We start from the raw sequence: 27,887 nt of genomic DNA, 5'->3' as shown, positions 1-27,887 counted from the left end.
TATTTGGTTATAAAACCAAAAAACAGCTTTATTGATTTTAAGTAGACACATACAGTACAAGATATAATATATAAATATATAAATATTATATAAATATATATATATAATATAAGAAAAAATGATAAAATAAAAATAAACATTGGATTATATGATCATCAAAGACATTCTTTATAATCAGTAAACTGGATACTGTCAGAATAACACAGGGATATTTATAACCAAGTAATGTTTTATATCATATCCTGAATATAATTAAAACCAGAGTAAGACAAAACACAGACTACTGTTCATGTAAGGCACTAATTTACAGATGATGCTGATGACATGACACAGAACAGAAATTAAGTGAAGTTGAATAAAAACTTTTAAATCATAAAATATATCAAAAGTATAATTGTCATAGAGGACTGTGAAAAAAACAAAAAAAAAGATCAGGTCCTCAGTGGTGCCAGTGGACATCTCACCTCAGGAACCACAATGTCCAGAAACAGTTTAATTTGTTACACTGTTAATATAATGTATTGATGAGACATATCACCGTCTATACTGAATACATATCTGTGTGTATACATACATTGGTTGTAATGCTGTAGGCTTGCAAGACCAGAATAAAGACTTATCAATCCACCTAGCTAATATTTGTCTCATTTGGTTGACCCTGTGTTAACATTTAAAATTGACATTTGATTGCATTATTTTTAATCTAAACTTTAATCAATTTATATTCTTATCTTGAAGTTTAATTATTTTATCTCTGGGATAAAAGGAAGAGACAGAGGAAGGACAGAGGATCATTTATTATTAAGTGATAATAAAAGATGGTGGAAGGAAGGGAGTGAAATGTGGTTGTGGTGGTAGGGAAGGAGGGGTGGAATAGAAAAGAAGGAATAGTTGGGGGGATGAGAGGTGAATAAAGACTAAACGTGTCCTCATTAAATGGCTGGTAGTTAGAAGATCTGAGGTCTGTGGTGCTTATCATTGCACATCCAGCCTCCTGTCCTCTCCCTCTTCTCTTTAAAAGCTCCTCACATGTGTGAAGGGCGTAAAATCACTTCCTGGGTTGGATCGCTTTTGACCCCGTCGTCTCAGTGGGAGGTGGGACTGAAGGCCGAGCCTTTCACAGGGCTAAAAGGTGACTGCTGTCTCTCTGAGACAGACACGGACAGATGAGAGGAGGAAGGGAGGGCTGTTGATGATTCCAGCTGGAAAACCAGTCAGAGAGAAGACAGAGAGTTCAGAAGGTAGAAGGAAGACAGAGAATGGTTTCCATCAAAAACTGGTCAATGAGGAAATTTTAGAAATGATGACTAAAATATTAAGGATATAAAATATAGAATAAAATAACAGTAAAATATAATGTCCATATTCGAGGCACCTTACTGGGAGGCATCTATGATTGATATGTATAATTTGGGGGCAATGAGTCTAGGATGTTCTTTATTGTTTTATAGTTGCTTTGACTGAAGTAGTGATTCAAATTAGCAATTCTAATTTTCTCTCTTTCAGCACCAACAACAGCAAATGAGAGAGAGAGAGAGAGACACACACACACACACACACACACACACACACACACTCCTCCACCCTGTGACCTGCAGTCAACCTCTGTCCTGCTAACCTGTATTTATTGGCCATTAAAGGCCAATAGTTCACTCCAACTCTGACAACTCTGATTTATAGGCAGATTCATCACACCATGTTACTACAGCACACACACTTACTGCCCAGTGCAGGTACACAAGACATGGATGGATGTGTGGATAGATGGATAGATATGTGGAGGGATGACAGACAGATAAACAGCCACAGAGAATGTTTGTCACCGTCACTAAGATAATGGGATACAGTAAATGAATTTTATTATAGACACACAGATACGCACACATGTATGCATGATAGCAAAGGTGTAGCAATCCTTTGATGCCTGCCGTTCCTTAAACTGGATACTGTTAGTGTGTGTGTGCACCTTTGTGTAATTGTGTGTGTCTGTGTGTGTGTGTGTCAGCTCTAAGAGGTGAGCCATTAGCCAGGAGTCAGGTCGTCTGGTTACATCTATTGTTCTCTGCTTCCTGATGACCCCTTAGGATGTGTTTGAGTGTGTAGGAGTGTGTGTAAAAGAAGGAGAGAGAGATGTAGTAGCTTATTCTTTATATGTACACAAATTGTTTCCCCGAAACAGCACCCCAAATGCACTAGCCTGCTGCCTGACTAGTACAGGTATTACTGATGTCAGAGCTCAATTTTTCACTACTTCTCACTGCTGTGTTACACGACTCTCTCTCACACCTCAACAACAGTATAGGTTGATATCTGCTGACTTTCAAAATGACATGAACAATAATGGTGAGCGCTACAGACAAGATAGTCTATTGATGCTGTTCTAAATTGACATGTATACTTTATGTCGCCCAACATCATCATTTGACATAAGTGCCTCTCTGTCATCTTAACTAAATTTCTGCAAAATGTAGGCTCTAATGATGATTTTGCAAGTGTTGATGTTGCTTTTTGTGGTTGGCTTTTCATGGTGGTGGTGTGTGGCTGAGAGCCATTCATCAGGATGAGGAAATCAACTCACCAGCCTGTAAAATCTTCTTCTGTCAACTTCAAGCTAGTTAGCCAAATTTATGTTTTTGAATGTGAATATCAGTAAACATTGAGGATAGGTGGAGAAGAATGACCACAAGCTTTACTGGTATCCTGCTAACCATTGAACAGGCAGTGGAAATAAACTGGACGACCTCTGTGCATCAGTTTCTAATGAGATATTAGAGTTGCAAAACCTCTGATTGACTGAAAATTGGCTAAATCATGGACAGTTCCATTTAAACAGGCAACTCCTTTTCTATATGCCAATCTGACAGAGCAGAGGACTGGTGTGACAGTGGGAATGGATGGTGCTGTACTGTTCCGGCTGTGGATCACTGCTATACGCTGTTCGGAGAGCAGCACTGCCCATGTTCCAAAGGTGTGACGATGTGGCCACCTTGTAGAGGTTGGTATGTGAGGACAATTAAATCATTCTACAGCCAGAAATCATGGATTACCAGAAACATCCAGAAACATTGACAATTAAAAAGCAGCAGCAGCCAACAATGTAGGAAGCTAAACTAAATTACTAAATTAAATTACTAAAGTACAATACACAAGTTAAAGGAGATGACTGTATCACATTTAACTGGAGCTGTACCTTGCAAAATAGGGAACATTCTGAGGTCTATTATGTATTTTGTGACTACAGTAAAAAAAACAAGGCATGAACACTCAGCATCTTTCCAGTTTTGTATTGGATGAGGCAGCTGGCAGAGAAGGAAGCATCACTGCCAAGAACAGAACTCAGATCTCTGCAATGGGGTGCATTTATTTCTACCGCTGCTACTGCTGCACCAGCACCCTGCCCTGCTCTACAGTAACGACTTAAGGAGTTAAATAGACACTTTTTGGGGCCAATGTCACAATGACATTGGTTTGTTGGCTGGAGCCAAGACATGACTCACCACCACAGGGCTGTAGGCTAAATAGGTGTCTTAAAATATGGTCTTGTTGTCTTACTGGAAGCCAGAATAGAAGGAGTCATGGCTCAAAATTTTAATTTAATCGCATACCAGCCGACACTGCCCGTTAACAAAAACAAGGACAATTATGGTTAAATGCGATAAGACAAAAGGATTGGATGGACGCAATCATCTGAAATGCTCTAATGTCCATCACACACTTCATACTAGGTTAGGGGAAAAGTCTTTCCTGTTGTAGGGATGAGTAACGTTATGTGTGTTAAGGGTTATCATGTCCACCTCATCAGAAATTGGAGAGGTATTTAGAGGAACACTGGATTCTGTAATGTCTGTAATGCTATTTTTTTTAGCTCTTTAGCTAACATTATCTTCAATATCAAAACAAACCAGAAAAAAACATTCAAGTGTCATCCTCCTTTGTAAGATTGGCGTAGTAATCAACCACAAAGCTAGCCATCCCATCTTCAGCAATCCTGTAAAATCATCCATCCACTGAGTGAGAGCATATGGGTCAGCCGTCTGGTCCAGTTGGTCAGTGTTTACTTTTTCAAGTAACATTCGCAGTACTGAAGAGTGAGTGACCTGACATGGCGCATTTGTAAATTCAGTCTGACACTCTTTACTAAAATGAGAGCCCTGTTGGTCAAAGAACAGAATGTTCTATTTCTACATGAATGAATGAACGCTTAACTTAACCACCAGAGTGCATGCTCCAAATTTACCAACAGTCACGTACGTGCCAGAGTGTGCTCCGTCACTCGGAATGAGTATTTCTGAATGCACCACTTGCATCATCTTCCTCCATTGTTTAAAACAAGCCGGCAGAACTTGCTAGCTAGCGCTAGCTAATGTCAATGGGGAACTATTTTGCCTCCAGCCAAGCCCTGCCCACCACACATTGTTTAGTGGCAGTAAAAAGGTCTATTACAAGAATAAATCAGACTTCAAAAGATGATAGATTAGAGTAGCGTAATTTACTGGGTACTTTTAAGGCACCTCCCCAGGGAACTAAACTCTACTGGAGGAATCAGGGACGAAGTTTAGGCCCCTTACAAAATTGTGGACCTGACGGAGTTTGCATTGCTGAACATTTCTGATTGGTCAAACACAGACCTTGAAATAACTTGCAATAACGTATTCTCATAGAACAGTTCATATATCCTATGAATTTGCACCCATGAATGACATGTCACATCCTTAATGTAGCGTTACAGAATTAACATAAAGTTACTAAGGTTAGGTTTAGGAAAGGAAACCTAGTGAGGATGTGCCTTAAAATGACTCAAAGCTCACATGGAATAGAGCACATGACAGCAGGGGAATGTCCTGGGCAAAAGTCTGTTTTTTTTGTGACCCCTCACAACCTGCCTCCTTACAAGCGCGTGGGGCTGCGTCTTGTTTACTGCCGTCAGTGCATTGGTCACGTGATCACAGCCTTTCAAAATTTGTGGGATATGTACGAATTTGGGTGCATTGCTTTTAGTAAGAAAAAACATGCACAAAATTTGTAAGAACAGCCTGAGTAACAACAAATGTACTGTTTTATTCACAAAACAAGGAAGTATGTGACTGTGGTGTCAGTATAAGGAATTTTATGATGAGGGTGGCTATTTCTTCAAACGCTTATTCATGTAGTGTCATAGAAACATATAACCATCAAACTCTCAGCAGATTGTCACTATGGAGAGTGGTATTGTAGCAACCAAATTACCTGAATAAATGCTGGTATTGTACGTTTCTGCAAACTCCAGATTCGTTATATTTGTACATTATTAGGTAGTGGATACAGGGTGGTATTAGTTACTTTTACGAGAGTAAAGGTAAATCCTTTAAATACTTCCTCTCATGCCCCAAGCCTTCTGGTGAGGGTGAAAGACACTTCACTCACATAACATACCTGCTGCTGTCAGAGAGCAGGTGAGATAATAATGCACTGTTAAAATCCCAAACGCCGGCCGAGCAGAAACGGGAGGCCAAAGTAAATCAGTGGGGAAACTGATTCCTGGCACACGGTTGCATACAGCATGGCATATACACACTCACAGATAAATTTATTTTGGGACAGCAAGCAGAAACAGTTGTTACACACTGTGGCTGTATCAAAACCTTGTACAAAGAAAAGGAGAGTCTGAGCATATAAAGCTAGCAGCGCATGTATGAGCTCTCACAGTGGTGACCGTGTGTGCGTAATGGGCTGCAGCTGTGTCACTGGTTGCAAAGCACTTTCCATACTGAGTGAGTTACTGAAAACTTAACTCACATGTCAGGCAGGTAGAACTGAATTAAAGCACACGGTGAAGCTCATGATGCCACTGCACATACTGCCCTTTCTCCAAGGAGAGCTGTGGGCAGAAAGACAGAACTGTCACGAATATCAGCTGGCAGGTCCTCCTGCTGCCATATAAGCATTATATATATACATATAAGCATCATCATATTTTAGAAACAAAACATAACCTCTCAATATTTAGAAAAATACAAATATTAAATAAAAAAGTGAAGTCCTTTCAAGTCATCTGTCTCAAGTCAAAGTCAAGTCTCAAGTCATGGATACCAAGTCAAAATCAAGTCGAGTCTCATCAGTGTTTGTCAAGCAAGTCTCAAGTACTCAAATTTGCGACTGAAGTCATGTGACTTGAGTCCCCCACCTCTGGATTATACTGTGTTGTGAGTAGCACCAAGACTCACTTACAATATTTCCATCATAGTAACTTCTCCCAGGGCCCAAGAACTGGGCCAATCAGAAACCTTACCTGTGTGTCCATCACAGAAACAAGCATCTAAATTAAGTTCCTCTGTGATGGAAATGCTTACATGACTGCACATGGGGAACTATTAGGGCTTGAGTTTGATTTCTGTGGCTCCATATTTCCTGGAAGTACAGTATTTGGTTGAAAGGACATATTGGTGTACATCATTTTCATTTTTAAATTTCTAGCTTTACTCCACAACCTTCACATCTTTCACTCTCTCTTTAAATCTTTTACTCCTCAGAAATAGAAATCTCTTTCCTCCTCTTCAACATAACTCATTCTGTCTGTCTCTGCTCTCTCCAGCCTCCCATTATTTGGGTCCTTTGTCTTTCCTTATCTTTGCCCTAAATCAGTGTCTGATCTGTTTGTAAATGATAGGCAAGAGAAACACACTCACAGCCAGGCATGCTGCTACTTTGGGGTGAGGAGGTGAGCAGGGTTCATGTGCAGGCCAGATGACAGTTTGAGATGGAGGGAGGGAGGGAGGGGGAGGACTGTCACAGCGTCTGCCTTTTACTTGTGTCAGCAAAAGCCCTTCAGCACAAATGCTGATTTCAGTTCAGAGCTTGCATGGAGTTTTGTTGATTCGTGCTTTGCTCAACTTGTCACGCATGTGGAAATGATGCAGTATTAGAACAGTCTTGTTCTGTTGCTACCCTGCTATACCCTCGTGTTGTAGATGTTTTCAACTGAATTACATTCTCCTTGAGAATTTAATATTTCTCTGTGATTTTTCTTACCTTATCTAATGTTATTTAACTTCACTGATGTAATCATCAGGGAAGCACACATTAATGAACATCAATAACATCACAGCATATATATACATATATAACTCCCGAAACTCATAGTTTTCCCAATTGTGAAGATTTACGGCCACTGTACGTCCTCTTCAAGTTAGCTGCTAACTGCTATTCACTGCCTTTTAAATTTCCTTGGGTGGGTCCCATGCATAACATGCTGTCAAGATGTCACTCACACCCATCCTACCCATGGTCCCATCCTGCTGGCTGTTCTGTTAATACAGACACTGTTTAGGCAGTGTTGTTACCTCCCATGGTAGATTAAAGGCGAGACAAGTCTGTCCCCCCATTCCACAATTGTACCTTATACAGAACAGTGAGGCACCATAACACAGTAATATTCCCGCCTTGAACAAGCAGTGTAAATGGAGGTATAGTTTGACATGTAGGGCCACTTACCAAGTGGTGGTATTTGATGAGTTAGGAGTGAGAATGTGTTGGACATGCATTGATAGACAGAGCAAGATGGAAATTGTTGTAAAATATTAAGTTGGTTGAATAAAATTACTGGTATGATGTAGTAACATGAACAATTTCATGTCATCTTGCAGTTTACTTCATTTAAAATGAAATAAGTATGACTTTTACATGGATAAGAATCTAGTATTGCACTACATATTTAACCAGTGTTTCCCACTTAAAAGATCATTTAAAGGAGCAATAAGCGAAATTCATCATTTCTAGATTTAAGGAATTAAAAAAATTGCTATGTGAAGAACTAGAGGTGTAATTTCATCTGGAGTATAGCATGACCTCACACACCCTCTCTCTGTGTTGATCTCCAGCCCATTGTTTACAAGCCGGTCCGGCTGCGCATTCATGTATGTTCATGTGTTAGGTGAGTAGTCCGGCAGCCCAGCTAACATTTGCAATTAGCATTGTAAAATGTAGCCCGGCGGGCAGCCTGGCGGCTGTGTTTAGCTATTCCCCTGCCTACTTCAATGATGATGGTACCTGTAATAAATGTAATATATTTGCTGAGATGGAGGCAAGGCTCAGTGACTAGAAGAGCTGGTAGAAGCGCTCCATAGCTGCAAGCTACTCCAGTAGCCGTAGTAGCTCTAGTGCTAACTCTGTGAGCTAACGCTAACATTCCTCTCTTCTCCGTGAGCCCGTGAGCCTGGCTCACAGAGAAGAATTGGAACGTTAGCATGGCAGCCGACTAGTGCTAACTCTAACGTCCCCACGCTTAAGCAGGCTCCCGGAACATTAGCATGGCAGCCGACTAGTGCTAACGCTAACGTCCCCACGCTAGAGCTCGCCAGAGCCGAGAAGCAGGCTCCCGGAACGTTAGCATGGCAGCCGACTACTGCTAACGCTAACGCACGGGACGTTAGCACTAATGAGCTGCCATGCTAACGTTCTAACTCTTCTCCGTGACACTGTGAGCCCCAATAGTATCCAGCTGCAACCCCGGAGCAGAAGCCCCTGACGTGACGTATTTTACCTTTATTTAATCATACAAGTCAGTTGTTGTTTGTTTCTGACCACCACGCGACGTTCAAACCATCAATAAAAGAAGCTGCGCTCAGTGGGCACTCCTATATTAATAGGTTGGGCCTTTCAAACTACAAATATTTTACCATTCAATGTGAGAAATCAATGCTAACATTCAAAAATAGCTGACTGTTACCCTATTTCGTGGGTAAGTGTGCACAATGAAGAGACACAATGAAGAGCCCTATTCCAGTTAGCTTACCTGAAACCTACTGCGTTGAGATGCTGTGTCCTGCGAGCTCAGTTCCACACAAAGACCGTGACAATACTATCCAGCAAATCACGTCACTTCCGTCATGCCAGGGGCACTTCCGGCAAGCAATAGGCTTGTGTCACGTCAAGGGCTTCTGCTCCGGAGCTGCAGCTGGATGCTACTCATGAGCCCGGCTCCCGGCTCAGTTGGAGCGTTAGCATGGCAGCCGAGTAGTGCTAACGCTAACAGGAAAGCAGGGAAATAGCTAAACACAGCAGAGACCGAGAGTGAGTGAAAGACATTGCTAACTGCTAAACTAAGTTGGCTGTTTAGGTTTTATTTCCTCGCCCCTGTGGCGAGTGAATCTGCCTGCAGTGAAAGCGGGGGCTAACCGGTGTTTCCTCCTCATGCTCCACTTCACTCAGCTGCTAACACAGCCAGTTAGCCTCTGCTAGCTTCCCAGGGTGGGGGGGGGGGCTGTTGGAGAGCAGAGGTAGAGGGAGGAGTGGCTCATGACACACTTTGTTTTGCTCTACAGGCAGTGCACAACAGCGAACCTAGCGGTGAAACAATTTTGCATATTGCTCCTTTAACTAAAATGTTGTAATGGTGGTGATGATTTACACAATGCATTAAATTTAACAGGCCAAATGGAAGCAGATTAAAAGTGAAAACAGAAACATACAGAGGTCTGTGTCTAACGTCCAACCAAACCAGCACCCTCTGCAGTTGTGGTAAGTAAAAGCCCCGCTACTGTCTGTGAATTTTATTCCTTTATGTCCTTCTCCAGTATAAAGCATTAACATACTCACCAGGGTGCTGAAGTGCCTCTGCTGTGTCATGTCATAATTTTTCCTATTTTACTCTGTTGTGGTAACATCCCTAGAGGAAATATCAATAAAACTGGGATGTTGTTGCCGCTCATCTGTACATGGCAGCAGATTGTACTGTGTTTCTATTGGTTAAAGTGACGGCTGTGACGGGAGAAGTCGTGAAAAACAAAAAGAAAATCAAACATGCTAGACTTTCTGTTGGAACATCGTGAGGCATCCCAGATGCAATGTCAGTTCTCACCAACTCGCCACACGGAATAAAACGGTAAGCTATAACAAACATTACTCATTGTTGTTCATGATCCAAGCAGACATGGTACGACGGCTGTGTTGGGCTATAATCATGTTGATATTGTGTCAGAACCCGACTTAGTTATACATTAATCATATTGTGTTCCATAACCACGATCTTTATTAGCATTAAATACAGTTGCAGTTCATTAACACTGTAGAAAGTGAGAATGTTCAAAAATGAGTTAAAAAAACTTTTGCAGAATTAGCTAATATTAATATTCTTGTCAGGGATGGGTGTAAACAAGCCCTCTTAGAAAAAACAATGATAGTTGGTTAAACAAATTCCTAAAATATACCCTGAATATAGATCATCCCCAATACCAGACACAACAAATATCAATCATCAAAAATCCCCTTGGGTATTTGAGTGCAAAGTTTAGACACATTTATGGAGCTGATTTCCTGGTTTAATTAGGGGTCCAGCTTTATTTTTACTATTTAACCAATGACATGGGTATGTTCAAGTATAGGAAACATTTGCTGTTCAGCCAATGATTGTTTAAAACATGCTGATGGTAGATGATTCATTAGCCCCTTTTACACAGCCAGATTTTCCGTGAATGTTGGGCTGTTTTGCCGGACAACTACGAGTGTTTATACAGTGTTGATCCGAGGTGCCCAATTTAGTCATATTGGCGGAACCCTTTTAAGGCCCATTTATGCTCAACGTTTAATACGGATCCGGATACGGACGGAGCCTTCCGTCCGTGATCCGTGTTCATTTCGTCCGTATTTCTGCACGTTTCTATAAAGCTTACGGATACGGACCAAACGGAGCAGTACCACCGGGAACCGTGGGGGCAGTGTTGCTGTCACTACCCGATACGTAGCTCTAGTGAGACACAAAGAAGAAATAACAATTCAATTTCTATCATCAGCAGTAGTAGAGAAAAGAATTCTCCGTCCTCCAGTCACGATGTATTTAACCTCACCAACCACCGCCTCCTACAACGCTGCCTCTGTTTTTGTCTTTTAGGCAAGAGGTACATTATCAATATCTCCTCCACAGTCGCCATGTTTGTTTTTGAGTTTGTTGTTGTCATAAACTTTTGACGCTGGGCTGCCTCCTGGTGGATATATTGGTTAACATCCATGCCAACGTAAAGGACGCATGGAAGTATGTGGGCAGTGACGGTAACATCATTTGAAACAGACGTATACATTTTCATACATAAAGGGAGCATAAATGAGCCTTTAGTTTAAACAGACCGAGACGGCCTTACGCAATGGGAGGGGCTGTTGAAGACTTGTGGGAGGAGCTGTTGATGACGCCGCACATGCGAGCCACTGGCGGTAGATAAACAGGAAACAGCTGATAGCAGGAATTAGCGAGCAGCTAGTAGCAAGAGGGAAATGCAAACCTGACAGACACTGTGAAGATGAGCAACTGGGGAAACAAAGAATTGCACACCTTCCTTGCCCTCACAAACGAAGAGACCATTAACTGTCAGATGACGGGGATGGTGAGGAACGGGCCTATTTACGAGAGAATCGTCGCCTGACTATCGCCACCTGACTAGCCGCGGCTTCCTTCCCACGTCATTGTTTACATCACACGCTGAGCTACACGTTTTGTTACTTGCTCACACCCCCCCATTGCCCCGAAAAAGGCAAAAGACAAAAGTAGGTAGACAACATTATGCCACACCCAATTTTGTCTTTATACTGCCAGTGCTGAAAAAAGACTGATTAGGCTTTCCTGCAAATTTGCACAATCCCTATCTAAAAAGGGCTATTGTATTTACCACCAACTCCCCACAAGCTACATGCCACATGACACAGACACTGTGCGGTGATTCAGCAGTGATGCAAAAAAATTAGACAAAAACTCATGTTTTTGCTTGAAATGAAGCAAAGTGTTGCCTGACCCTCCATCTCCGACTCCACCCAGCTTTGATACGCTCCATTTACTTAACTATATGGCTACAATCGAAACACTTTACAGTATGAAAGGGATCCTTGCCTTCTCCATTACGCAGCGACACTGGTGAGAAGGCATTTTAATTTCCAAAACCTGTTAGTTTGTAATATTTTGATTTAGATCCCTCACAGTAAAAAACTATACCCTGTAAGAATAAAGCAAAATACAAGCAGCAGTGATCATAGTGATCATCAGCAAAACTCCCCCTTTGTCTATGTGTCCCTCTTTCTCTCAAACAGACAAACAGACACACACACACACACACACACGCACACACACGCACACACCTACACCACTCTACAATGAAGACAAGATAGTCCTTTGAAGGTGACAATGAAAGATGGCTGGTAGCAGAGCAAACACTGTGACTATGATTGATCATGAGAGCCAACAGAAAGTGAAAGTGGATGATAAATGTGTTCGCACAAATGTGCATTTGTGGGTGTGGGTGGGTGGCTTTGCATATATATGTGACCGTATGTGTGTGTGAGTGTGGGACATGGCACCACAGATGGTAAACTAGAGCTCTGCTCAGACCCATTATCCTGTATCCAGGTGTCTCCAAATTGTGCGCAAATCCAGCTGAGATAATTCACACCTGACTTCAGAATGTGTCTCCAGTGAATACCGCTGGTCGGGTTTCCTCACTCACCTTTGATTTGATCTGTAAGGTAGCTGCTGACGCTGTTAAGCCACACTTGGACTGACTTTCTTCAGCATGAAAAAACAGGCCCCTCTCATTCATTATATTGAGGGTGCGAACGCAGGAGGCTGTGATGAAAAAAACAAAGGGTCATCTGGTCAGAAAAGTTGGTTTAAGGTTCAACTTTTGCTACAATGCAACATCATGTAGCAAATCATCCAGCAATCAAAAATGTTTCATGTCTCGTTGGTACATGGAGCAACACGACCCCATCAACACAGCCCCTTGTGTTGCTTTGTGTTGCACATAACTAACTGTGTTATGTGGGTCTTTCTTTAACCCTTACCCTAATTAAAGAAAACAAATACAGGATGTTTTGGAAATCAGGTCAGTATGGGACGATAACAAGGTGAATGTAAGCCCACTGAGACATCCACACACACAATCGGCCTATATGTCTATACAGTAGCGTACTTAACATGCGTGTGTACAGTACTATGTGCTACATGCTGACCACCATGACTGACCATGACCATGACACCAACACTGCAGTGTTGGCACTGTAAACCCTAATTCACTCACTGAACTTAAATTTTTTTGGGCACAGCGCGCATTCAAAACTTATAGTTTAGTACAATACAGTAACATAAAAGTTTTGAGTATACCAGACAGAAAATAAATGTATCACATGACCCTTGTCTGACAAAAAAGTTATGGCAGTTTAACATAACTTTGTTGTTATTGTTTTTTTTTTTTGTTTTTTTTTTATTGTTTTAGCATTTGAGTCTATGTCATATAAACACATTAAGTACACATTTTTTTCAACTTTTTGTTTTATTTCCTAGAACTACAAAAATAAATTATGGCAAGCCTAGGTTTCTTGAGTGCTAGAGGAAGGCAGAAATTAATTCTGAACCAGGATATTCTCTTTATTTCACTTTAGCACAACTTCATTTTTTTGTTCCAATTATTTTTGTTTTTTTTTTTGGAAAGGATAGCTAAGTGAGTGGGGGGGGGGGGGGGGTGACACACAGCAAATGCCCACAAGCCAGAGTTGAACCCAGGCCGCTGCAGTGAGGGGCCGTTTATACGACAACGATTTCAGTAAAAATGGAAAAGTCTGTCCTTTGCATTTTAAAAAACTTCTGCATTTATATGACGACGTTATTGAAACAATCCCCGTTCACACAGAGCCGCAAAATCTACTGGAAACACTGTAGTATGCACGCCAAGCCAATGGGTGGCAGTGTAAATTTGCAAAGTAACACCACGGCATGATGCCATGCACCTTCCTCTCCAATGCCGTGATTACAAACCAAAACAAAGAAGATACACTGGCGAAAGCATGCACAGATAACTTTGTCTGGATGGACGACGAGGTGATGTTGCTACAGTAACAGATCTACACTTCACTTCAAATCAACAGGGTGAGCAGCGCAAGCAGAGCTCAGCATTGTTGTGACGGTCGGCCGGCATGTCTAGTGACTGGGAACTTTGGAGGGAGGCGGGAGTTCTGGATGTCCAAATTTTTTTTAAGTGCTGTGTGAAATGCAAGAAAGGTGAGAGTAGCTTTAACTCATGGTGCAGATTGTGTTCTACCACAACATTAAGTGTAACCCATTAGAACCCAGTTAAACACAGTTTTCTTTGGCTTGTGGCCTTAAACATATTGTCTCACGGCATGGTGAGAAGCTCCACCAATTTAGCCCCAACACGTCACAGTAGGCCTGTTTCCACTGAAGAAGTTCCTGGTACTATTTGGGGGGCAGCAACTACTACAGGAACATCCCCTCGCTTTGCCCTCTCAACTGCCGTGTCTCCACTGAGAGAGCGGAGTAGGAGGAAGATTCCTGTAAAGTTACCGGGCTCTGGATGTGATGTAATCGTTGCGCGACCATTTTGACCGGGGCGACGTAGTGGCGTAGGGATGCTGTTAGCTGTTAGCCGATAGCGGTGTCTGTAATAACTCACTAAACTCACAAAGTGGCCCATGAAAACAATATTTTTTTCCAGTGGATGTCTTAGTTACAACATGATTGAGCTAACTGGAGTAGTTTCATGTCGCTTCCGGCAACGGGAGGCTTTTAACAGATGACGTCCTGGTGTAAGCTTTGCTGCTGCTGTTAGCTGTCCCTGTCAGTTGCAGCCACTGATGCTTTCTAGACATTGTGATTTCCCAAAACTGAATAAATACCACACATAGCAACACAAAACTGCTTTGCTATTAACTAAAATCCGTAACTGCTTTAAAGACATAAAAACCTGGATGAGCACCAATTTCCTGATGTTAAATTCAGACAAAACTGAAATTATTGTTCTTGGCCCCAAACAACTCAGAGACTCTTTATCTTATGACAGAGTTTCTCTAGATGGCATTGCTCTGGCCTCTACCACTACCGTAAGAAACCTCCGAGTAACATTTGATCAAGATTTGTCTTTTAATTCTCATTTAAAACAAACCTGCATTTTTTCATCTTTGTAATATTGCGAAAATTAGGCCTATCCTGACCCGAAAAGATGCAGAAAAATTGGTCCACGCTTTTGTTACCTCAAGGCTGGATTACTGTAACTCTCTATTATCAGGTAGCTCTAGTAAGTCCTTAAAAACTCTCCAGCTAATTCAGAATGCAGCAGCACGTGTACTAACAGGAACTAAGAAACAAGATCATATTTCTCCTGTTTTAGCTTCTCTGCACTGGCTCCCTGTAAAATCCAGAATTGAATTTAAAATCCTACTGTTAACTTATAAAGCTCTAAATGGTCAAGCTCCGTCATATCTTAGAGAGCTCATAGTGCCTTATTATCCCACCAGAACACTGCGCTCTGAGAACGCAGGGTTACTCGTGGTCCCTAAGGTCTCCAAAAGTAGATCAGGAGCCAGAGCCTTCAGCTATCAGGCTCCTCTCCTGTGGAATCATCTTCCTGTTACAGTCTGGGAAGCAGACACCGTCTCCACATTTAAGACTAGACTTAAGACTTTCCTCTTTGATAAAGCTTATAGTTAGGGCTGGCTCAGGCTTGCCCTGTACCAGCCCCTAGTTAGGCGGACTTAGGCCTAGTCTGCCGGAGGACCCCCCTATAATACACATATCTCTCTCTCTCTCTCTCTCTCTCTCTCTCTCTCTCTCTCGTATCTTATTACTGCATCTTGCTAACTTGGCCATTCTGGATGTCACTAACTCAGCTTCTTCTCCGGAGCCTTTGTGCTCCACTGTCTCTCAGGTTAACTCATATCGCAGCGGTGCCTGGATAGCGTGACGTGTGTGGTTGTGTTGCTGCCGTGGTCCTGCCAGATGCCTCCTGCTACTGCTGCTGCCATCATTAGTCATTAGTCATACTTCTACTGTTACTATACACATATGATTATTATCACACATGTATACTGCCAGATACTAATATATACTTTCAACATATTGTACCACAATAGCCAGAACTATAACGATAATATTATTACTTTCATTAATGTTGTTGTAAGCTACTGTCATTACCGTCTGTCCTGCATCTCTCTCTCTCTCTCTCTCTCTCTCTCTCTCTCTCTCTCTCTCTCTCTCTCTCTGTCTCATTGTGTCATATGGATTACTGTTAATTTATTATGCTGATCTGTTCTGTACGACATCTATTGTACGTCTGTCCATCCTGGAAGAGGGATCCCTCCTCAGTTGCTCTTCCTGAGGTTTCTACCGTTTTTTTCCCCCGTTAAAGGGTTTTTTTGGGGAGTTTTTCCTTATCCGCTGCGAGGGTCCTAAGGACAGAGGGATGTTCTATGCTGTAAAGCCCTGTGAGGCAAATTGTGATTTGTGATATTGGGCTTTATAAATAAAATTGATTGATTGATTGATTGATTGATAGCTCAATCATGTTTTAAGTAAGATATCCGCCGGAAAAAAATATGTTTTTCACGGACTGGTTATTGAGTTTGTTTACATGGCGGTGGAAGCTATGAACGAGCTAACCCTCGTCTGCTGAGTTTTAAAAATACCGGCTATTTTGTTGCTTTCTGTTGACGTCACATTCCGCCTTGAGTATATCCAATCAGCACCAAGTAACCCCCAAGCCCCAGCCAGGAGGAGTTTTTTGGGGCTGTTCTGAGTACCTACTACGAGGCAGGGACTTGTTTAGCCCCTGTAAAAGTTCCGAAACTCTGTCCTTCAGGGGTGGTTCCTGCGGTGGAGACACGCACCAACGGCCCCGGCCCCGTAAATTTACCCCGAAGTTCCTGCGGTGGAAAGGGGCCTATAATGTTAAGTGCACAATGATTGATGTTGTTTATTGGCCTTAAACTAATTAGGTGAAATCAAGCTTTATAAATTTCAGTCAAATTAAACACAAATATTTTTGAATTAAAAAAAAAAATGTGTCAAGTACACAGGGGATGAGTTTTTGTGTCAAGTGAACATGAAGTTTTTATGTCATTTTGACAATCTGGGGCATCTGTGTAGATTTCACATTACTTACACATTAATTAGAGTTTATACAGTGGGATGAGGCGAGGACAACTGTAGAGACAAACTACACAGCCGAACCAAAAGAAGAAGCTACACAAGGTACAGTATAGACACCAGTGGTGTGGACTTGAGTCACAAATTTGATGACTTCAAAAAATACTTGCAACTCCACTTGGACTTAACGGCGGCTCGTGATTTCAGTTAGACTTGAGACATTTAACTCGAAAGTACTTGATACCTGTGCCACAAATCAATTAATTTCCCTTCATTTCCTGAATCAACCATTGTAAGCATTTCCTTTAGACAAAACATACAACAGCATACAAAATCACTTTAAAGGAAGAACAGCCTGACAGAAAATGTCGTACAAATCTGGAAAGAGAAAGTTGCACTTTGAGTTTTTTGTTTGAATCATGTCCCATCTGCTAACATGGAGGGGGCAGGCTTTATGACCTATACTGCAGCCAGCCACCAGGATGTGATCGAGATGTTTGGCTTCACTTTTGGGGAACTGTCATGTTGTCCATCTTTATATACAGTCTACCGGCTGATATTTGTACAATGCTTTGGTATTTACGGGGCTAGTCAACTGACATTTTACAAGTTTGAAATGTATGTGTGGTCTGGCCCTTGCACTATGTAGACAAAATGACGACCATCAAGAGTAAAAAGTGTCCAGCGATCCACACTTAACTTTTTGACTGTAATGCATGCACCATATGGTTATATATTGTGCACTGCATTTTGCCACACTCTGAGTGTGACCACACTCATGTACTCAAAATGACAAGTACCCCAGCCAACATTTTTTATGTATGGCCCATATGGGTAGTAAATAGGCTAAAAAAATGGGTAAAAATGGGACTGTCAACAAGTTCCATATTGCCCCCATGCCAGTTATCCACATGGGTGGGTTAGCCAAGTTGGCTTCATGTGGGTTATGCTGTTGTTATCTGGGTACCAAATGGGTAAAAGTCCAAAATGGACATCTTATCTGGGGCGCACTTTGAAAACCCATCCATGTGGGCAGTTGGCATGGGGCCAATGTAGAACACATGGACAATCCCATGGGGACCCTTTTTTCAGCCCATTTACTACCCACATGGGACCCACATACAAATGCTGGCTGGGGAAGAATCCACTTTGAGACACAGCATGTGTAAAGTGGTTAAAAACTCCAAAAAAGGCTTGTTGGACCTTGAGTTAGAATTGTTTTGTTAAACCACTATTTCTAAGGTCAAGAGTTAACTTTGATGCTTAGGAATGGAGCAGGTGCACAGTTTTGGGGGGTTTAGCCTTTATTTTACAAGAAAAGTTTTATTGTGTCACAAAGTCTGCCTCATTTGCATTTGTTCTTGCCTATTCTGCCTCTCTGTCCTTAATTTCGACACATTCCCATTTCTATCCCTATCCACCAGATGCCTTCAGACTTTCAGGCCAAGTTTGTTTCTGCCTTACTGACCTATTGCCTGATCCACTGTGTGATAAGTTTGCCTGTTGTGACTGTCTAACTGCAGATCTTTATTCTGTTTTAAATAAAGTGAAGCCTGCTGTTTCTCAGAGTCATTACATATCAAGGGTTTTCAATAGACCCTTTCAAGATAAGCAGTAACAAACTTCATTGCAATCTTGACAATAATGAAATTTATTTCTTGCTTAAAAATGATCAGTAATACTGTATCAAATGATAGCCTGTACACAACATTTCCTAATAAAACCAGTTACTGAAAGAAAATTAAAAAATGTAAATTTTGGGCCTGATTTCATCCCTCCTTTAACCTGTTTATTCACTCAGTTGGTGCACCTTAGTTGAACTGCAAGCTTACACCAGACTTGTTTTCCATTTTAAGGCTTTGTGTCTGTCACCAGCCTGCCCTTACACCTTTAGTACATGTAGCTAAGTGCTGGTCTTTGTGGAAAGTGCTTGGATGGTAACCTCTAAATGCATTCCAGACCTGGGCATTCTTTCACGCCTACTCTGTTTCTCCCTCCGTGCCTTCCTTTCAACCTTTGTTTCACTGTGTTATGGTCACTTGATGTTCACCTTAACAACACCCCTCACACATTCCCCTCACAAAACTGACTACTTTGTGGTGAACAAACTTGTTCTCTGTGCTACTACTAAGATAGTTCACCAGAGGCTGCGGGGAGAGGTTGTGGTTACGTCTTCAAACATATGACTGGCTCTGTCAGCTCCGCTAAATTTGTTCTAAATGTATGCTTTATTGCCTATTATGTGAGTCTTGGTGATGCTTTTTGAGGTTGGCGTTGGACGTTGGTGGTGTGTGGCTGAGAGTCACTCATCAGGTTGAGGAAATCAACTCACCAGTCTGTAAATACTCCTTCTGCCAACTTCTAGCTAGCTAGCTGTGAGCTATCCAGGTCAAGGTTTTCAAATGTAAATATCAAGAAAAGATGGAGAAGAATGGGTACCAGCATCCTGCTAGCCATTGTATAGGCGTTGTAAAATAAACTGGACTACCTGTGCCACATCAGTTTCCAATGGGATATCAGGAACTGTAATTAAGCAATATCACACTCGAGCTCGTGATGTTGCACTGCGGCCTCGTGCCTACGACCGAATCACAGCCGTGACGATATCACAGTACAACATCATGAGCTCGAGTGTGATATTGCTTTTATACAACAGTTCAACAGTTAAATAAGCAAGGCTGATTAAGAAATGTTGAAAAATGAGGACAAATTAGATAATGTAAGCATTTTATTTGTCTTTCGCCAACAAAAATAGTTCCCTCAGGACTCCGCTGTCACTGTTGCTATGTAACGCAGACATGGTGCACCAGGCACTTACTCTTTATACACATTTATCTGCACATTTCCATTAATTGTGCAGCCGGTGAAATAAGTGACTGCATGGTGGACTGTCGCTTCACAGGCACAGCCGACTTTGCCTTCTGATCTGACAGTATGTTGCTTTTCTCCAAGTCGTTGAGCTCCGCTGATGAAACACTGACAAACCTGGATGTGTGCTCAGATGGATTCAGCTTCTCCTCTCCCTCATCTTCCCCTGATGACCATTCATAGTTCAATTCAAAACTTATTTTAGGAAATAAATCCATATTTTTAGCTGTTTGACAGTGGATGAATTAATTAGCCTACAACGCAACCGCTGACCTAACTAACACTAACCGTCAGTTTTGATTTGATTGTTGATTGCAATCAGCTGTGAGGCGGAGTGATACATACAGAGTGAAATAACCGTGATGTTGTACTCCAATATCATCACGGTTTTACTGTCTCTCGACCAATCAGATTGCAGGGCCGGAACTAACTGTTGTATAATATCCTTTGACTACCTCTACATGCATTCCAGACCTGGACAGTGCCATTTAACCAGGTGACTCCTTTTCTATATGCCAATCTGACAGAGCAGAGGACTCTGGCGGGTGAAGGAGAGGAGGCATGTGCTTTACAGTAAATAAGGTCTGGTGCGATGGTGGGAATGTGAGGTGCTGCCCTGTTCCTGCCGTGGATCACTGCTATAAACTGTTCAGGGGCAGCTGCGGAGTGAAGTTGCTGCTTGTGTTCAGGTGGAGTGACCATACTGCCATCAAGGTCGAGATGCATGAACAATTAAATGATTATTACATTACAAAGCAGCAGCCAGCAATGTAAGAAGATGCAAAAAAGGACTAAATTACAGTGCACAAGTTAGAGGAGCTGATGGGATCACATTTAACTGGAGTTGTACCTCAAGTCCATGCAACAAATGATTGATTGATTGATTGATTGATTGTTTGATTGATTGATTGATTGTTTGATTGTTTGATTGATTGATTGATTGATAAGAGATGTAGAGATGATTGTAGTTATTTCACATAATGCTTCTAGTTAATTCAAATAACAATGATTTGGAAGTTGTGAAAGCATTCCTTTCTGAATGGATTGCATCTAACAGGTACTTGTTGCTCTTCAAGGAGTGTTTGTGGTTTACCTTCCATAATCCTCTACATAAGAGGGAGGGTAGTCTGACTTTTTGGAAAGACAGAGGAGGCCTTTAATTTTTGGCTGTTCTGGCAGCATTGGTTCAAGGGATGGCAGTGTCTGTTGGTCAGTCCACCACTTTTGTCCAGACTGAAATATCTTAACAGCTGTTTGATGGATTGCCATGAGATTTGGTACACATATTCAAACCCCTCTCAGGATAAATTGTAATCACTTTGGTGATCCTCTGACTTTTCATCCAGTGCCACCATCAGGAAACAATTTCAAATTGTCCAAGATTAATGACTTCCCATCAGCCTCAAATGTATTTATTTATTTATTTTTTCTAATTAGCTTATGTTGCTGCGTAGAACATTGTGCAAACCATGGATGTATACAGAAAACTGGAAACAGCTTTGGAGGTGTGGCCCCAAAACCAGATTTCCACGGTATGAAATTACCCATATCTTCCGCATAGTGGGGCCCATAGAGCAAACGCAGTAGAGACGGTCCCTTCGGTTCTGCCAATTTAAATGGGGATTAAATGACTTAATCTTGCAGGTCTTTTAGACGTAATGTTATGACACCGAATGGATCAACTCCTGATGTGAATCAAATAATTTTAAAGTCTCAGGGAAAAAGTCTTTTTGGGCCCCACAGCATCATGTGACAGAACCGGAAGTTATTCCACTTTTGGGCACAATGTAAAATTAGCTTTAAAGCACGTCTGTAATCCTGGGATTTTTGTACAAAAATTATACTGTACCTGCATGTATGGCATGTATGTACATCAGCATTACTATTAGTTACTATTGTCATTGTGAGCATGTTAGCACACTGAAAGACTAAGAGAGAGGGAGTAAGCATGTTAGGATCCTGCCAGATAGAAGGAGGGAGACCATCTAATAAATATTTCATGAACAAATAGAGTTCTCCCTAAAAAAAAAAGATGGACTGCTGAATGTTGAAAGGTGGTGATGACAGATTTGTTCCCTTGTGACCTACTTTGAATTAAAAACCTTTACATTCTTGACAGGGAGTAATGACGAAAGATGCAGCTCAGACTGTGCTACGTTTAAGGTAATTACCACAAAACCTTGTGGCCCTCTACCAAATGTTCCAAAGCCTGGGGGTTGAGAACCTCTACCTTAAAATAAACATGACTAATATCAACAACAACAACAACAACAAAAAAAAAAAAACAGAGAAAAATATTGACTAGACATATGCTTTGCATCTTTTATGCACTGACAGTAGAATGATTTGCAATGGATTTTTTTCTTTCCTTTTTTGAGATATTGGGGGGAGATTGTTGCGGTTTTCCAAGTGGAGGGTCCATAGAAAATATTCAGCCATATTACCAAGCCAATGAGAATTTTCATACAGCCCCTAACCACATAAAACCCCCAGTAATAACCAATTACAATGTAGATGTTCGAAAGGAAGGTTGACTGTGCAACTACATGGTTTTTTCCTCATTTCAAATTATTTCAAAACTGATCTACAACAATATTTCCAAAACAGCAATCAGGTTTTTCAGGTTGTTAAAGACAACAATCAATCATTGGCACACTTTGCTAGGAATAATATTTGTCTCAAACAAATATCATCAACACTTGACCACAATGAGACGAGCAATTGTGAGCTGTCATGATACTTGATTTAAAGTCATATATGCAACATTTAATCTCTCCATGACTCCTGTGTACTTAAAAATCTCACAGGGGATATTTCTGTACAGCTATCTAAGCTATTGAGTTGGTGGGTTTGACAGTGTTTGGACACTTCACTCTGACACTTGATTATGATGACAGATGCCTCATTTACATATTTATTTACAATATGTCAAATTGCTTGGACACCCCCCCTTAATGGAACTGTATGTAATGAAACTCAACATTGAATATGTTAAATGAATGAAATTGACAGTTAATAGAAAAACTCATTATTGAAACATTGTAGCCTACACTTATCTACTCTACACTGCACTGTTGTGTGGGACAACGTAACAGACACAGACAAATTCAGTATTATACAGTGGAACACCAGAACACAATAGATGGTTTAGAACTTGTGACATTTACTGCACAGGCCACAATTGGCCAAAAAATGTCTAAAATAAAGCTATACTTCTCAAGCAATGTACAAAAAAATAATAATAATCTTTGTAGTGCAAATTAAAAATATCAAACTGTCACTCAACTTCACAGACGGTAGACATACTGTAGCCTACTTCAAGTATTTTCTTCATCACAAAAGTAAACAGTTTAACCATATGACTTGCTCTCAATAAACCAATGAAAAATGTAATGAATAAATAAATAAATAGCCTGATTAAAATATACACTCCTCCATTAATCGCACAATTTAAATGTGAAAAGTCTGATTGACTGACCGTCATCTGTGTGTATGCATAGAAGGAGAGGGGCGGAGGGAGCGGAGCTGTGGAAACATCCTGCAGTCATACCATCATGCGTTTAAATAACTTATTAGACGGATATATAGAGAAAGACGACGTTTAGAGAACAAGCCCAAATAAGCAACCCCCCGTTAGAAACAAGCCCAAAAAAACGCAACCAGCGAATACCAATATTTGTAAGCGATTTTACAAAAATAAACCAAGCCCACAGTCGCGGCTAATAAGCGGACCTGACAACCCTGCTTGTGTGCTTGTGAATACCTCTCCCTCCCTTCCCCCTCACCTGCCCTCACCAAAGAAAAAAAAAGCTTTAAAGCTCCGCTGAGAAGGAGCTTGCTTGGGTGAAAGCTGCTGCAGTGAACTCAAGTAAAGACGAGTAACGGTGCATTTTATTGTGAGTAACGGTAACAGCATTATAACGGGGGAGACAGTAACTCTTTTGATTACTCGTTACTGAAAAAAGTAGCTCCGGTAGTAACGCCGTTTATTTCTAATGCCCTTATTCCCATCACTGCTATTCAGTTCATTGTGCCCCTTGTATTTTTCTCATCATGCCCTCTAAAGGGAAACAGGCTTCAGTTTGAGCTGCCATTTCCGTGTGGTCCTAGTGCTCCACAAGTCTTAGTTTAAAGTGCAGGGGACCAAAACTGCCTCCTGAAAAAGTGCAGGGAACATGTCCCCTGTTTCCCCCCCAGATTACGTCTGTGTGTGTGTGTGCGCGCGTGCGTGCCTGTAGGTGTATAGGGGATTCCTGTCCTTCCTGACAGGTTGATGAAACAGTTATATTGGGGTCTGTTTACAGACAATGGCCTTTATTCTCTTTCTTCTTCATCAAAGGACTGACGCTGTCTGAAATGCGACATATACCTGTTAGATCCTTTGGCCTCTCAATGGCCTCCAACCACACCATCAGATAATCTGAGGTGTGTGTCAGTGTGCGTGCATTTATAATGCCATGTTTCAGAGTGAAGTTTGGTAAATTAATTGTAGTTAGTAAATGGTATATATACTGTAAAACAATGTACTGTATGTTTCCTTAATTGTGTCTGTGTGTGTTTGTGTGTGTGTGTGTGTGTGTGTCTCCACCTGGAGACATCAGAGAGTCTATGCTGGTCTATCAATGTTTATGAGGCAGGGTGTGGCATTTGGATGTAAATTACATTGAGGAGACGTTAACAGCACCAGAGAACGAGTGTTGTTTGTGTCTTTTATTTTCTTTTTATTGTCTTTTAGATGTTTGAGTGTTCCTGAGCTCATTAAAATGGGGAATCCTTGTAAAAGTTCACTGATGTGACCCTTGTGACCTCCTCACCTGCTCTATCCCATCTTCCAACCTCTGCTCAGAGTTTTTGGGTTTTTAGATACTTTTAAAACAAAATTGCGGGGGCATGTGAAAATTGCAAAATGTTTTATATATATATATATATATATATATATATATATATATGTATATGTATATGTATATATGTATATATACATATATATTTCATTACGAATCAAAGGCAACTTATTCCAGTAAGAATAAAACTGCACTGTCCTGAGTTTGTGATTTATACTATGCTAACATTACCACTAACCACGCATACTTAATGTAACTCACCTTGATTCTTTCAGCATGTTCAATAGATGTGGATGCAATATCCTCTATCATGATGACTTATCTGTTGTCAATGCATTTCAGCCATTCTCTGGGTTTGGTTTATGGTAGAAAAGTGTTTGTGTTCTACCAGTATGTTGCACACGGTGCTAAACAATTTGTGCAGAACATTAGGGAACTGACTTGCAAAGTCTTTAGAAGTAATTTTCATAGGTAAATGTGAGACGTTCATGTTGCACATGTCTGCATCTTATTAACTAGACACAACGAAGTAAATTTGGTGACATTAAGCAGCCCATATATTAATCAGTTGCCACAATCACAACATTGCTGCACCCTGGAAGGGCTGAAAATTGTATTTTATCTGTTGAGGCTGAGATCCATGCATTCAGCCTTTTACAATCACTACAGTTAAATGCCAAATTTTTAGAGCTAAGCCATTTCAATCCTTCAAAACTGGTTACTCAGAGAAACCAGGTTGTGCAGGTTATCAGAGCCACGTTTACCTGCACTGTAGTAATCTGGTTACTGTAAATCCACATACACATGCAGCAAGTTAGTAATCAGATTACTGACTGGGGGGTTACCTGTGGAACCAAAAGTAACCCTTCAGACATGGTACCTAGACCCTAGGTCTGTTTAGTGTTTCCACCGGAGACAGTACTCTTAAATGTGGGCGGGGTTATTGTTAACACTGCTCCATCCAGCACTTGCTGTATTTCCTGTATTTTCACTGGTGACACAGAGGGAAGTCTGCACCTCAGTTATCATTTACAAAACTGGGTTGGGCACTGACATTTTTAGAACAAAATAAAACAAGCTGCAGTGAGAGTCTCTCTCGATGGGATATTTAAAAATAGCAGGTTTGTGCATTTAGTTCTTCTCAAGCAGGGGCAGGGGTTTAGTGTTGCCAGAGCCCACAGGAACGACACTCTGCAATGCTTTTTTTCCCTCTGATCGAGGATTAGAATATATGCAGTTCACATAATCCGGCCAAAATTAATATAAATTTTTAAACACTTTAAGATCCACTCATTACTAAAATTGTATGTCAACCAAGAGAGACAATAAAAACTAATGGAATGTTCTTAGTTGTCATATTGACATTTAAGGTGTGCTGATGGATTCACCTCATCAACTCATGCATTGTTGCATGCATGTTGAATTGGTGACTGTGGACTGAATGAAATTACTCTGATTGGCAACAAATAAGAAAAACCTAAGCTAGTAACTCAGTCCATAGGGACTTGGGTTGGGAACCGGAAGGTCGCCTGTTCAAGTCCGCGTCTGGACCAAATATGGAGCATGGACTGGTAGCTGGAGAGGTCTTTGTCTTTGTCATTGTTCTGCTTACTGTGTTCTTGGCACAAAGGTGATATTATGCCACAAGGATTGGACCTTGACATGCTGTTTTAAGTGATGCACAATTCATGGTGCTATCAGCAGGTGCAGTTCATTCTTTGTGTAAAATAAATTCAGGAGAATTTATTCAGTAGAAATTAATGGCTAGCACTGCACTGTGTGTGTGTGTGTGTGTGTGTGTGTGTGTGTGTGTGCCTCTTGGATGACCTCTTTGCTAAGTCATTAGTGTCACCCTCACACTGGCCTTACGTTGTAACTCCCCTGGTATCCGAAGTATTCCCTGAACCTTTTTGGGAATAGTTGTTATTGGAAGTGCAGACTAACTCAGAAGAATGGACTGCCTGCCTCCTGCCTGCCTCCAGAGTCCCTGACAGAGCTCAGAGCTGTGCTGAACTTTTGAACTTGGCGAAGTATGTTTGAGGGCAATAGGCAGCCAGGAAAATCTGCACACTGTAATCCCTGTGGACTTTGACAGCAGTGAAACGGAGAGGATTTCCCCATCCGAGACCATAACAACTGCTGTTGTTCCACTGAGGTCTCAGGACAATGTGGTGTTAAGTGTGTAAGCCTACTCTGTACAAACTATTTCAGCGCCAGTAAAATACATACAGTAGATTAAGACGATGTTTGTTTCCTTAGCTGAGGTTTTCCTTAGCTTGTGCTTAGATAATAAGATAGTATAGATCATAAACAGTAATATAACATATGACTACTAATATTAAACAACCATAGCTTATTGCCATAGCTCTTTTTTGTAGTCTATATAGCCGATGAAAACCCAGACTTTGTATTAAATCATCCAGTTAATTTTTGATCAGGGTTTCATCAATGATGCTCTAAGAAATCAGTGTAATTCCACATGACTCACAGTTGTCTTTTTCAAAATACACTACTGTTTTTACAGGAAATGCACATTTCTGTATACAGTCTTTTTCACAATGAATTTAACACTGTATTTACAAATTTATTTCTTAAGGTTTAGGTATCAAAAGCCCGTAGCTAGGTTAAGAAAAAGAAAAATTCACACAGGGAATGAATCACGGGCTCTTGGGTGAAAGTCTGGAGTTTGTTTGATGGGGGCGGTTACCACCTGCCACCGCCGCAAAAGATGCCTCTGTTTGTCAGTGTCTGATGCCAACTTCCAGACAGATTGGCAATATTTGATGAGTTGCGCTGTTGCCCACTGCTTCTAAAACTGACGCGCCTGGTGCAAATCATACTGCCACAAAAGGCGCCACTGTTCGTTGGTGTCCGACACGAACATCACTGATAAAGTGAAAGCAGCGGTATTTAACAAGTTGGGGATGAGAATGGGCTGAAGTAGCGGCATATTATAAAACAAGACTAAGAATCTATAGCCTTGCTGTTGGTTCTGTGGGTCTGTACTTCGGGTTTTGCAGACATGAGGCGCACCGCCCTTTTTTTTTTTTTTTTTTTGAAGTTGAGCGCCACTAGTAAAAAACGCTTGCTGCACCTTTTTATTGTTGCTCGGCAATCACCCCATCAACTCCTTACCCTAACCTTTCCGTGTAATCAATTTACTATTTGTTTACTTTTTTTTTTTTTTTTTAAATTATAATTATGTTTATTTATTTCACAGTAATTAGTATAGTTCCTGAAATGGACAGGCAGATGGTACTTGCTCTAGTTCTGGTTGAGGGTGAGAG

The 27,887-nt window shown here is 41.1% G+C and overlaps 1 long non-coding RNA gene across 1 annotated transcript; it reads right to left on the bottom strand.

Annotated features, from left to right (window-relative positions):
- LOC144459419 (uncharacterized) lies at nucleotides 1-23,523 on the bottom strand. The gene is made up of 3 exons (XR_013488396.1): nucleotides 23,238-23,523; nucleotides 12,462-12,580; nucleotides 1-1,202 (listed from the first exon to the last, which is right to left on the bottom strand). It is a non-coding gene; the product is annotated as an uncharacterized LOC144459419 (long non-coding RNA).
- Nucleotides 23,524-27,887: the final 4,364 nt, after the last annotated feature.

The sequence above is a fragment of the Epinephelus lanceolatus genome, chromosome 21 (genome assembly GCF_041903045.1).
Source record: "Epinephelus lanceolatus isolate andai-2023 chromosome 21, ASM4190304v1, whole genome shotgun sequence".
Taxonomy (NCBI): Eukaryota; Metazoa; Chordata; class Actinopteri; order Perciformes; family Serranidae; genus Epinephelus; species Epinephelus lanceolatus.
This window is presented reverse-complemented; position numbering and strand designations above follow the sequence as displayed.